A 12,571-nucleotide genomic window follows, 5' to 3' on the forward strand; every position below is an offset into this window, starting at 1 on the left:
TCTTTCGAGACTGTAAAGATTCCTCAACCTAAGTTACCATCATGGAATTTGGATGTAGTTCTTAAATTCCTAATGTCAAATCGGTTTGAACCCCTTCAGAATGCCTCTTTAAGGGATCTTACTAAGAAAACTATTTTCCTAACGACTCTGGCGACGGCGAAGAGGGTTAGTGAAATTCAAGCCTTTAGCAAGCATATTGGTTTTAGGGGACATAATGCTGTTTGCTCATTAAGTCCTACGTTTCTAGCGAAAAATGAAAATCCGTCTAACCCTTGGCCCAAAAGTTTTGAGATTAAGGGTATGGCGGAAATCATTGGACACGAACCAGAGAGAGTCCTGTGCCCTGTCAGGGCTCTCAAGATTTATTTGCAAAGAACGAAGGAATGTCGAGGTCCTTCTAACAACTTATGGTGTTCGGTCAGAAGACCAGATTTACCGATGTCGAAGAATGCTCTGGCATTCTTCTTGAGAGACACCATTAGACAGGCGCATTCATCTTGCGAAGACAGTGAGGTTAAGCTGTTGAAAGTGAATGCCCATGAAGTGAGAGCTATATCTACCTCGGTAGCTTTCCAAAAGAACATGGCACTCAATGACATTCTGAGTGCCACCTTTTGGCGCAGCAACTCGGTGTTCGCTTCACACTACCTGCGGGATGTGAAGACGACATACGAGAACTGCTATGCGCTTGGACCATACGTCGCAGCAGACACTTTGTTGGGGGCTGGAAGTAGCACTCATCCTACCCTGTAGGAAATGGGTAGATGAGTTTTTATGGATTGTTTTATGGTTGTAAGGTCGTCCGCCTGAGCCGGACTTCCTTTCCTTTAGCCTAAGTGATGTGGGAATGAAAATTGTTAGGCTGGTCAGGTGGTGAATTTTTACTTCGTTGCCCTCATAGTATGGTCAAAATGGTCTAGTCACATTGTGGTCACGCTCCCGTTGACAGATCATCTAGAACTCACCAGCTATATAGGTCACTACCTTGCTGGAGACTCTAGTAAAGCAGTAGCAGACTTGGGTGACAGTAATCACGAAGTCAGCTATGCTAACAGGTAAGGAACCAAGATGTTATTCATCTGCATGTAATATGTTTCCAAAATCCTTTTCTGTCTCTCCCTACCTCCAAAGGTGGGATTCAGCTATATATATATCTGCTGGGTAAGTTTCATGAACAAAATGATATTGTTAAGATACAATAAAGTTTGTTCATACTTACCTGGCAGATATATATATAGCTGTATTTCTCCGAAGTCCGACAGAATTTCAAAACTCCCGGCTCACGCAGTGGTCGGCCAGGTGGTTAGTACCCATTCCCGCCGCTGGGAGGCGGGTGTCAGGAACCATTCCCATTTTCTATTCAGATTTTCTATTCCCACTGTCTCCTGAGGGGAGGTGGGTGGGTACTTTGATTATATATATCTGCCAGGTAAGTATGAACAAACTTTATTGTATCTTAACAATATCATATTTGCTTTCGTATCTCGGTTTTTTTGTAAGTTAAGCCTTTCGTATGTCGAGGTACCACTGTAGTTACACAGTACCATTGTAGCAACAGAAATGGTTTGATGTTAAGAATCTTTATGGGAACTTTTAATTTGTATAATTAATAATAATAATACTAAGTATGTAATAATTTTATAATAAATAGAATAATAGCAGGACATGAAAGTGTAGTATAGTAAAAATGAGAATGAAACTGCATCAATAACATATGATCCAGAAAGAGATTCAGCACAGGGATAGTAACATCCTTCTGCTGCTGCTTTTGAAGGCCTTTCCTTTTACGAAGGGTCCTTACAGTCCCCTGGAAGAGAATCTGTAAACCAGTGTCTAACTCTCAAGTTTCATGACTTGTAATGTCATTTGCCTGGAGTGCTTGACAGGTGCTTCTTTTTCATTTGTGTTTGTTCTTGCAAGTGGTGCACATCAAGTGGTGGTCTTTGTCAATACAAGACATGAAGCTACGGCACTGTTTGGCGAGGGTTTCAACACATCTAGTGTTTTGTATCCTTTATTTGTTCCGACACGTAATACAAACCATCGGTCCTTTAACAATAGGAAGTAGCTAGCGGCAGCTGGAACGGTCGTAAGCTTCGAACAAGGGGAGAACGGTAGTTAACTGCTTGTCCGACAGTCGCGCGCCGCGCGACTGGGAGGTAAACAAATCACTTTTGCTTTCGGCCGCGGGTGTGAAGGACGTGTTCGTCATCGCTCTCTGCCCGCTTCATCGTCGTATGCTTTGTTTACATTGTGTTTTCTACTAATGGTTTGTTTGACTTGAAAATGATACTGTAAGTACACTGTTTTCATTTTCATTACTTAATTATGAAACAACATGGAGTTATCGCCGTAGATGCGGCGATTTCCTCTCTTTTCATGAATTGAACCCTTGAATTATGTCTCGGTGCCGAGGGCGGGCGCGCTCGCGCCGAGTCATGTATTTTGGGCGGAAGTGTGTAATTGAAAAATGTAAGTACTCTTTTCATTATATTTTTGCCCTGTGCTTCGTTACCGAGAGTGTGATTGCGCTCGGCACGAGCCTTTTAATTTTGTATAATAGAATGCAATGAAGTGGATTCGCAATTGCAATATTCTTTTCATTTTCATTTATTTATTTACATGAAATTTAATTTGGATCAATTTTCGTTCTTACCCGGGAATTGATCCTTACGATTTTTTTATGTGAAAATGAAATCGCAAGTGCAGTATTCTGTTTCATTTTCATATATATTTTATGATAGCATCACATTATTGGATCAAGTTTCCGTTCTTACCCGGGAATTGATCTTTTCCCCTTTAAGTTCTATGAAGTGAATCGCAAGGGCAGTATTCTGTTTCTTTTATTTTCATATTACTTTTCACTGCTGTGCGGGGGCGGGTAGGGGAAGCGAAGGTCTGCCAGGAAGTCGTCGGAAAGCTCTCCCGCGACTCCCTTGGTATCCGATTCTTCGTCTTCCTTCCTGCCCCCCGCTCAGCTTCTTCGTTGTATTTTGTATTTGGGGTCTTCCTTGCGTTCGGGGTGGGGCCATGTCTTCCCCCCGTGCGTGAGGGAACCCCTCTTACTAATCTATCTATGTTACCGCAGGTGCTACATCCGTGGGAGACGACCTTGGACAGGTATGGACCACCGCGGAGGCAGGGCGTGCCTAGCATCCACGGGCTGCTGCAGCGTCTAGCGAGGTCTGGGGCGGTCTCCACTACTACCACGGCCGCTTATGCTGCTCTCTGGTCTACACTCCCCATGCTGTGTCGATGACGCCGTCTGCCGCTACTAGGGCCGCAGCCGTACCGAGGTGGGGTTGCCGCCGCCGCCTGTTTTCTTCGTGTTGCCTGCCCCAGACTTCCGCTGTTCCAGCAGCTCGCCCCTGGACCGGCCGCCAGGACCCAGGTTCCGATGGCTGCCGATGATTCTACGAGGCGATCGCTGGGCCTGCCGTACCTGCCGCTGATGTGATTCCCGCTGTTGGCTTGGCTGCCCTTCTCGGGTCTACGCTGCCGCTGTTCCTGCCGCTCCTGAGCTGGTTGCTGTTCCTGTCGCTCCTAGTTCCTGTGCCTGTCCATGCTGGTCCTGCCCACGGTGTGTCTTCCCCAGTCCCAGGTCCTTCCGGACAGGTGCAGTCGGGCCGTGTTGCTTCGGCAATAGCCCCGGCTCCGGCCTGGATGGAGGACCTGACGACTGTCCTGCGTGAGCTGACGAGGAAGAGGAGAAGAGGAAGCTGTCATCTTCGTCTTCATCGTCTGCTGCCGCCTCTTCCCCTTCGACTTCTAAGGCCCATAAGCCGAAGAAGAAGAAGGCTGCCTTCCCCCCTAAGAAGTCTCCTTCGGGAACTTCTAAGGGCCCGTTCCACCTCGGTGGGACGGGGGGTCCTTCTGCTGGTCCTCCTGCTCCTTCGGGAGCGGGGCCCGTCTCCCCTTCCGTAAGGAAGAGATAGACGGGGACCAGAGGAGTATCGGTTAGCTCTGGTACTTCCTCGCCTGGTGCTAGCGGCGATGCCGCTACGCCAGGTCCCGGCTCGGTCTCTCGTTCGCGAGAGATCCCGAGTGTACGTTCTCCTTCGGGAGACCGTGCAGCCAAGTTTCGGCGCCAGAGTTCGCTCGGCGCCAAGACGCGGCACGGAGCAGAAGGCTGGTGAGAGACGCTCAGGTTGACTCTTGCCAGGCCAGCGGCCGCTCTTGCAGCGACCAGCTGGTACCCGGGTTTTCCCCCCTAAGAAGGCTCCTTCGGGACCTTCTAAGGGCCCGTCTCGCTCCGGCGATCTCTTCTGCTGGTCCTCCTGCTCCCTCGGGAACAGGGCCCGTCTTTTCTTCTACCAAGGAGAAGAAGACGGGGACCAGAGGAGTACCAGCTTAGGCTGGCACTTCCTCGCCTGGTTCTAGCGGTTCTGCCGCTAAACCAGGATCCGCCTCGGCTTCTCGTTAGCGAGAAGTACCGAGTGGACGGTCTCCCGCGGGAGACCGTCCAGCCAAAGTCTTGACACTCGAGCTCGCTCGCCGCCAAGACCGAAGCGCGGAGCAGAAGACTGGCGAGTGTCGTGCAGACGACTCTCGCTAGGCCAGTGGACGCTCTCGCAGCGACCATGCTGGCCTGCTCGGGTTGACGTGACGGTCGCTGACCAGCCACGGGTTGAGGCGAGGAAGGGGTCCCCGCGGTCGTCGGTACCAGCCACGGCTGGTACCAGCGGCTCGACGCGCCGAGAGGACGCTCGCCGGTCTCACCGCGACAACGAGCCTAGCAGGGCTCACCTGACGCCGCTCCCATCGGGACCGGGCGGAGACGGTAACCAGCAACAGCTCGCCTGACGCTAGAGATCAGCGTCGACGTTCTCAGCCGAGCCTCTCGCCCCAGGCGAGCGGCAAGGCTAGGCCTGCTGCTCGATCGCCACTGCGCGGACGATCAGCAGCAGCCCTCCAAGCACGCTGGTCCTGCCAGCGAGCTAGGGGGGCGGGGGGAGCGTCAGGTCTGCCTCTCCTGTACCTTCAACCTCCTCGGGCTACACCGGGAGGAGCGAGGTACCTATGAGTGATCGCGAGAGGTGCGCCGCTCGCGATCCCGCTATGACGCCGTATGGACCAGGCACGGTTCTAGGACCGACCAGGACATACGCGCAAGTAGCGACAGGCGACCGTCAGGGGTCTGCCGCTGTTCCTCCTTCTGAAGGAGGAGTATCTCGGGATCTGTTCTTGTTGGAGGGACTGGACGGTCCTACTCCGTAAGACACGGTTACTCCCGAGATACAGAGGAATTTGCAGAAGTCATTAAGCTGATTCGTCAGCATAATGACCTTGCGGAAGGATTGCCGCTCCCACCAGCAGAGCCCACGTCTCTGCTCGAGTCGTTTTAGGCCCGAGAGGGAACCCAAACCGACGGTGGGTCTGCCGCGATCGGAACTTGCCGATTCTGTCTCGAACCAGAGTCTCTCGTCTCCGGACAAGAAGGCTCTCTCAGTTCTGGCCGGTCGATCAAGCTACTTCCACCTCCTCTACTGCGACAGCGGCGTTTCTACGTATCTTCGGACACCGTATTTGAATACTCCTTCGGTCCTCCCGAGAGGTTTCGACCTCGACGAGGACTGGAATGAGTCGGAGGACGGTATCGGCTCTCTCCTGTCAGGTGTCGATCAGCCCCACCCAGACGACGTTCACAGTGGCGGCAGACCCTTACCTACAGTGAGAGTTCGTAACCCTCCGCGGGAAAACGTTTTCTCCTGACGATGCGTTTTCCCAGACTCTGAGAGGCCATCGCCGCAAGGCGATGGCTGTTCCTACTCTTCTCCAACTGCTAGTTCCACTGGGAAGGCGAGCGAGTATCCAATTCCTCCCCCATTCCCTCTCTCCTTACGGTTACGAGGGAAAGGGGAGGGATCCTACAGAGATTTCTCTGTAGGATCCCACTTGTTCGGGACTGCGCTACCGGGGGGACCTTCGGGTCCTACCTGACGTAAGCCCCGGTCGTTGAGGAGGAATCCTGCCCCATTCTCGATTTCTACGGGAATCGAGAGGACCACCAGCCGATATCGTTTGACGAATTCGGTGGGGGTTTCGCAGACTGCTTAGAATTCTACGGAATTTCTAACGCATTCAGTGTTCGAGTTTTACGATCTCCAAACACTTACGCAAGACCACGGTCCAAAGTGAGCGAGACGAGAATCCCCGATATACACGATAATCGGGAACCTCGCCTATGCTCGAATTCCTGGAATTTCTAGCATTGGGAAGAAGACTGCTGCTGAAGAAACTATCTCACAGTAGGCGACCAACCTCTACTAGAGAAGATCGGACGGGAATATCCAGTTTGGCTTGAACTATCGTCTTAGTATTCTGTTCACCATTGAAGCTTTCCTTCGAGGAAGACTTCTCCTTCACTCTCTTTGATAGAGATCGAAGGTGGTCGATCTCCAATCCTTATTTGTTTTCTTGAAGGAAAGAATTTAGGATGGAGATCGTTTGTTCAGAATCCTACAAATATACTACGTATTTTAACCTCGCGACATGATTCTACTAAGCAGTTGAATTGTCCGAGGGGTAGGCGCATATCCTAGTTAATCTACGGATTGCGACTTATAAGAGAAGTATTCTAATTGAACTGCAACTCGGGGTTGCCTGCAACCTCCCAGGAGTTTTCAGTTTCAATTTTATATACTTATGGTTTTGTCACGACAACACAATTTCAACTTTTATATTTACCGAAATTCGTTTCGCCTAAATATAATTGCTCGAGCATATCTTTTATGCTCGGTAGTTCTAGCCGAACGCATTCCTTCGTGGAATAATGGATTACCTGGCAACTCAGGATGACGAGTCAGCGAGAGCTCAGGCTCAACTACTGCGTATTGAACTGCCTGATAGCAGCTCAGTATCAGCTGGGCCTCCGATATGCACGGTTATGTATGTCTCTCTCTGCCCTGCTTTGATTGACTACCGAACCGTATCTCTGCCCAACAATCATGGACTTAGGTCTCTGATTAACGGGGATTCTCGCAATAATGAAGGACCATCTACTGCTGTGACGCTAGATTCCATCGCCTTCGACATTGCGAGAATTTTCAACAGAGATATCTCTTGGACTCTTTCATCTTTCTGTTTACCGCACGGTAACAGAAGTCTGTACAAGTCTCCCGCTGCATCGCACTGCGATAATGCGAATGATTTTGCAGACATCTGAGTTTGTCTTCAAAATATCTCTTATTCGTAGGTGTACAATTGTTCATTGTTCAACCGAATTACGAGATGTGTCAGAAGACATCGCCTACTCTCCGACCTGACAGCTCTACTTCCAAATGTTCAGCCCATGAGAAGCAGTTCTTCAGGCGGCTTTCCCCTGTGTTTTCATTACTGAAGAACGCCCCGCTTTCATTGCAACTACGACTTCTCACCGGACAGCAATGAAATAGCGGTTAGCGTTTTCAGTCATTTGTAAGCACAGGTTATGAATCTTGAGAATCCTTCTCTCGATTCATCTGTGAAGACGTAGGTTGCATTCAATATCTACCTTCGTCTTCAACGGTACATAGTGTTGTTTCTTTCTCCTTAGCTGAGATTCAACAACCATGAGATGTTTTACCTTCAGGGACCTCGGTCTCTAGAAGGCAATTGACTTTCGCCTGTTGGGCACATGCCTTAAGAGAATCATCACCTCGCTGTCCGGCATTGGTGACAAACAAATACATTATTTGTTTGGTCTCTCGGCATAACCCTTTAAAGGCGAAGGTCACGTGACTTACTCGGATGCTTTGACAACTTGCCTCCTACCAAACGCAGTCAGTCGGCAGCTGTCAGAGCGTCCGAGTCAGTTACGAACTACGCTGTTGACTTAGTTCGGTTGTTACAGAGCAATCATTACTTCGTTTAATAGCTTGTCACAGTACCCATACCATTGACACCCACCATGGAGTGTCGGTGTCCTATCCACTACCGAGAACTTCGCTGCATGGGGATAGGAGGATGCGAGAGACTTCGTGGCAAACGGACAGACCAGTATGGGTACTGGACATCACCGAAGTAGAGAAGAGGGATAGGTCATGCGACTATTTCCTTCTTTTCCTCTGAGGAACTGCATGACTTCTCCTGCGAAGTCAAGCATCCAGGGGATGGGGATCCGTGACGCTCGATTTCGTACCGAACTTCGTAGCGAAGACTCAGAACCCTTCGGTCCCTGACGATTGGTTCGAGTCGTTCACAATCCCCTCCCTAATGGACTTCAACGCCTTCGATGCGAAGGAGATGCTGCCTTGTCCGCAAGAACTTCTCCGTGGCGCAGGTACTGAAGGCAGGGGTCTGGTCAACCAGACCACATGCCCTTCCTTCTACCTCGGGATATTGCCCACAGGTCCTTGGATCTTTTTCCTTGGGACCCGTGGTGGCTGCTCAACACGTTGTGTAGCGAACCCAGACCCTCGCAGGCTGAACAGCATCGAGTCCTGGTATGACCATAAGAATGGATGAGTGAATGAGAGTGTGACTGGCTCCTCTTCCCATCTTTTTCTTCCCCTCTACCTGTGGTTAGAGGGACACGGTCGCCACCCTGCTGGATAAGGACAGGATGCAGGTGAGCTACTCAACAGAGCCCCATCCTATCCCTTTCATTAGGGATAGGAGCGTATATCCACCACTTCCTCCAACAAGGGGGAGGAAGTGGATGCCAGCTTGAGACAACCCATACTTTATGTTGCCTCTTGCAAACAGGAACAAGTTCTTGCTTGCTGGTACGAGGAGATACGCTTGCCTCTCTCTTAGTACTCGGCCCAGAGGTCTGACCATTGATCCTGCGGTGCACACCCCGATCAATCGGACAGAGGCTTGGATCCCTCCCTCGCTCTTACGACCAGGGAGGCATTCCAGGGATGGACGAACACCAGTCTGTTCATCAAAAGACTCAGATTCCTCCCACCAAGAAGTGAGTCTTCCTATTGTTAAAGGACCGATGGTTTGTATTACGTGTCGGAACAAATGACAATTTGTCGAAAATTGCATTTTTCCTAACTATACAAACCTGAGGTCCTTTACATATAGTCCCTCCTCATGCCACCCCTCACTCTGCGTATTTTGCATGGGCCAAAAGCAAAAGTGATTTGTTTACCTCCCGCGCGACTGTCGGACAAGCAGTTAACTACCGTTCTCCCCTTGTTCGAAGCTTACGACCGTTCCAGCTGCCGCTAGCTACTTCCTATTGTTAAAGGACCTCAGGTTTGTATAGTTAGGAAAAATGCAATTTTCGACAAATTGTCATTTTTCGCAATCTGACTCTTCTCTTAACCGCTTGAGATTCTGATGACCATACAGTCGTCATCCAGTTGTAATCCCTGAGATTCTGCTGATGACTATAGTTGTCATTGAAAGATTTATATTTCTAAAAAATGGTAAAAAATTGTTATAACAAAATATGAATATGGTGTGTTTGGATGCTTGTATTTGTCATTGATATTGTTATATGTATAGAAGTTTTTTTTTTAAAATATGACTTACTGTTAATCTGCTTGACACTTAAGTATATGGTCATCAAATAGTAATTAATTTTATATCACTGGAAAGGCAATTTACGTATCATGTTTTTACATTGAGGGAACAGAAATTGGATATCTCTTTTTCTCTAATATATTGTGAATTTTTAAAATAAAAATAACAAACATTTTTTCAATATGGCTACTTTTACTCATGATATGAATGCTTGCTCTTTATTTTTTATATATTTATAAAGATATCATGTTGAAGCTCAACTCTAGCTTTAAAATGAGACCAAATTCTTTAACATATTACAAAATATAACATAGAACAATTGAAGAAAATTACTGCTAGGCATTTTTGCTCAGTCAGTGAAGGGTGAGTGCTCGGACCAGAGTTGGCTGACCCCAAAATCCTCAAAGGGTTGATTACAAAAGGAAATTTATAACCAGGTGGATGCTCTTGGCTAGTCACTGTAAAAAACATGTGATTCATGGGAAAGGCAAAGAAATTTAAACTATCAAGAATGAGAAGTTATTGCTTAAACATACCAATACGTAGAGATAAGTGTAACTGAAACTATGACTTTATACCCAGCACCTAGTAGAGTACAATCTTAAATATATAGTTAGAATTAATTGTAGGTCACTTATTACCAAATAATACCTATACTAAACAAAACAAGATGGTAATAATGAACAGAACTGTTGTTTAAGTAAAATGCAAGTGTAACTTACAGTAGCCAGGAACTACTAAAGCAAGGCACTCACCAGATTGTCCAACTGTCCAGACAAAAGCATTCAACAATTTTGTAAAAAAGAGTAAATTCACATATTAAACATCAACATAAAATCTAAGTAAGGAAAACTATTTGATATGTATGGATGTGTAATGACTATTATTGAAAAAATGAATGCAGAGATCATAGAACAAAATGTTTGGGTTGTGAGCAACTATTCAGAATGTCTGGACATTAAAAAATCATCTGCGTAGGGTTTTTTATCATCACAGACAGTAGAAGTTACCTGTTATTTCTGAGTTTCTACTGTTTATAATGAGATATAATTATCTTTCAAAGAACCCCAGCAATTATGGGAAACATTTTTGAAGAGAAATGGCAGTTGAAAAAATTTATATTTTGTCAGTTGCACACCCCAAGGGTTAACATTGAAGCCTGGATGCATGGGCATCCAGATGAAAGAACTAATTTTTCTTTTGAACCATGCCTTCAGATTGCACTGGATGTACAATCGACAAGAGAAGTGAAGATACAGTTTTCATTAGCTTTCGTTCATCGAGTTTCCCATTTGTTTTTACTGAAAAGACATAATATCGCTAAATTTACTCTAGAACATGAAAATACACTGCAAATTATATCGTATAAGTTAAAGCAGCAAAACAAAACCGTTCAGATACTTAAAATCACGATATATGTCCGAAGTAATTGTTATTTCTCAGAGGGATTTGTTCATAGAGATCTGGTAGATAGAATATGAATTTCTGATTGCAGTACATGTATCATGACGACAATATTTACTGGTTTTCCCTCATAAACGGGGCTATTATTGCATCATCGTAAGTGGTGAATGCAATTATTTTAGTTTCAACAAACTCATGTTTGTATTCCAAAGCGATTAAAGTTAGCTGACGTCAATGGTAGTCAATGTAGCGACGGCTAAGGTAGGTTGAGCAATTCTAGTTGCATCCACAAGAGCATTTTCTATGATGTGAGGGGGAGCCCTAGAACTTCGAGCAGGAAAGCGCAAGTCACTGGATATTAGTATCGGCTTACGTACCGGATTTCACACTTTGATTACTTTGACGTTGACATGGATCGAATGCTAGTTGCTGTTTACAAAGCTACCATCTTTAAACATAAATCTTTATCAAGATTAAAGTAGCATGTCAGCTCAAAGATTTTCTGGCTATATACTCCCATTACAAAGCAGTTCGTAGTACCCTACAGCCCTACACGACTGCATTTCTTTGCTGCAAGGCTGAAAGATCTCCCAACACATCAGTATTTTTTGCACGATATAAAACTTTAATTGCCTGTGCAATACATATTGAGTTATTTGTAGTAATAAATATATGTACTTAACACAGCTTTTTTCGTGAATGATTTGTGGATGAAACCTGATTTTCAAAAGTACAGACTATATCAAGAGAACAAGAATGACCGCAGCCTGTGTAAAATTTTCCATGTCTTTTTACAATTTTTGAATGTTACGGCAACTGTCGAATGAAATCATGATATAGGGTATGAATTTCTTGGAGAAATAACTTGAATATTAGGATCCTTCAATTTTATCTAGCATAGTGAGCATGATCTTGGCAGTCATATCACCCTGTTTCCCAGGTATATGTGCACTGACTCATCGCTCTTTCTTCTGCCTTTCCCCCGTCACAAGTCAGTCACCAATACTAAAATTCTCTCTCTCTCTCTCTCTCTCTCTCTCTCTCTCTCTCTCTCTCTCTCTCTCTCTCTCTCTCTCTCTCTCTCTCTCTCTCCACTTCTAAAACATACTTTAAAAATATATATTACCAAAGAAAATATATAATGAAATTTAAGTAGTTATAAATAGGCCTAAGCCTTCACGTAAGCAGATTTTGCTCTCTCTCTCTCTCTCTCTCTCTATCTCTCTCTCTTCCTCTCCTCTCTCTCTCTTCTATCTACTCCTCTCTCTCTTCTCTCCTTCCTCCCACTTTTAAAACACATTTGAAAAATTATTATCACTCAATTTCTCAAAGTAAATATAATGAATTAAGTATCTGTATAGATAGGCCTATGCTTGCGTGCTCTCTCTCTCCCCACTTTTGAAAAATTTGAAAAAATATTATCACTTAATCTCTCAAAGTAAATATAATGAATTATGTATCTCAATCGATACGCCTATGCTTGCTTGCGCGCGCTCTGTGTCGTCATAATATTTCAGTCTTTACTGTATTATTCCTCACGATTTCCACAAGTACTGCCCAAATTTTTAAACACTTTCTCTTATTGTTTAAGATCCGTCTTCAATTATGTATGAATTTTAAGTCAGTTTAGTGTCAAAAATTACTTATAAATAAGGTTTCACAGTAGATTTTGAAAAAGGATGATCGATATTCTACCCTGAACTGACGTTAC

General features: G+C 45.8%; 1 protein-coding gene across 1 annotated transcript in view; it reads left to right on the forward strand.

Moving 5' to 3' along the window:
- LOC135196204 (uncharacterized) overlaps positions 1 to 12,571 on the forward strand; it is a 346,278-nt gene that overhangs the window by 161,874 nt on the left and 171,833 nt on the right. The window lies entirely within an intron of this gene.

The sequence above is a fragment of the Macrobrachium nipponense genome, chromosome 17 (assembly GCF_015104395.2).
Source record: "Macrobrachium nipponense isolate FS-2020 chromosome 17, ASM1510439v2, whole genome shotgun sequence".
In the NCBI taxonomy this organism is placed as follows: domain Eukaryota; kingdom Metazoa; phylum Arthropoda; class Malacostraca; order Decapoda; family Palaemonidae; genus Macrobrachium; species Macrobrachium nipponense.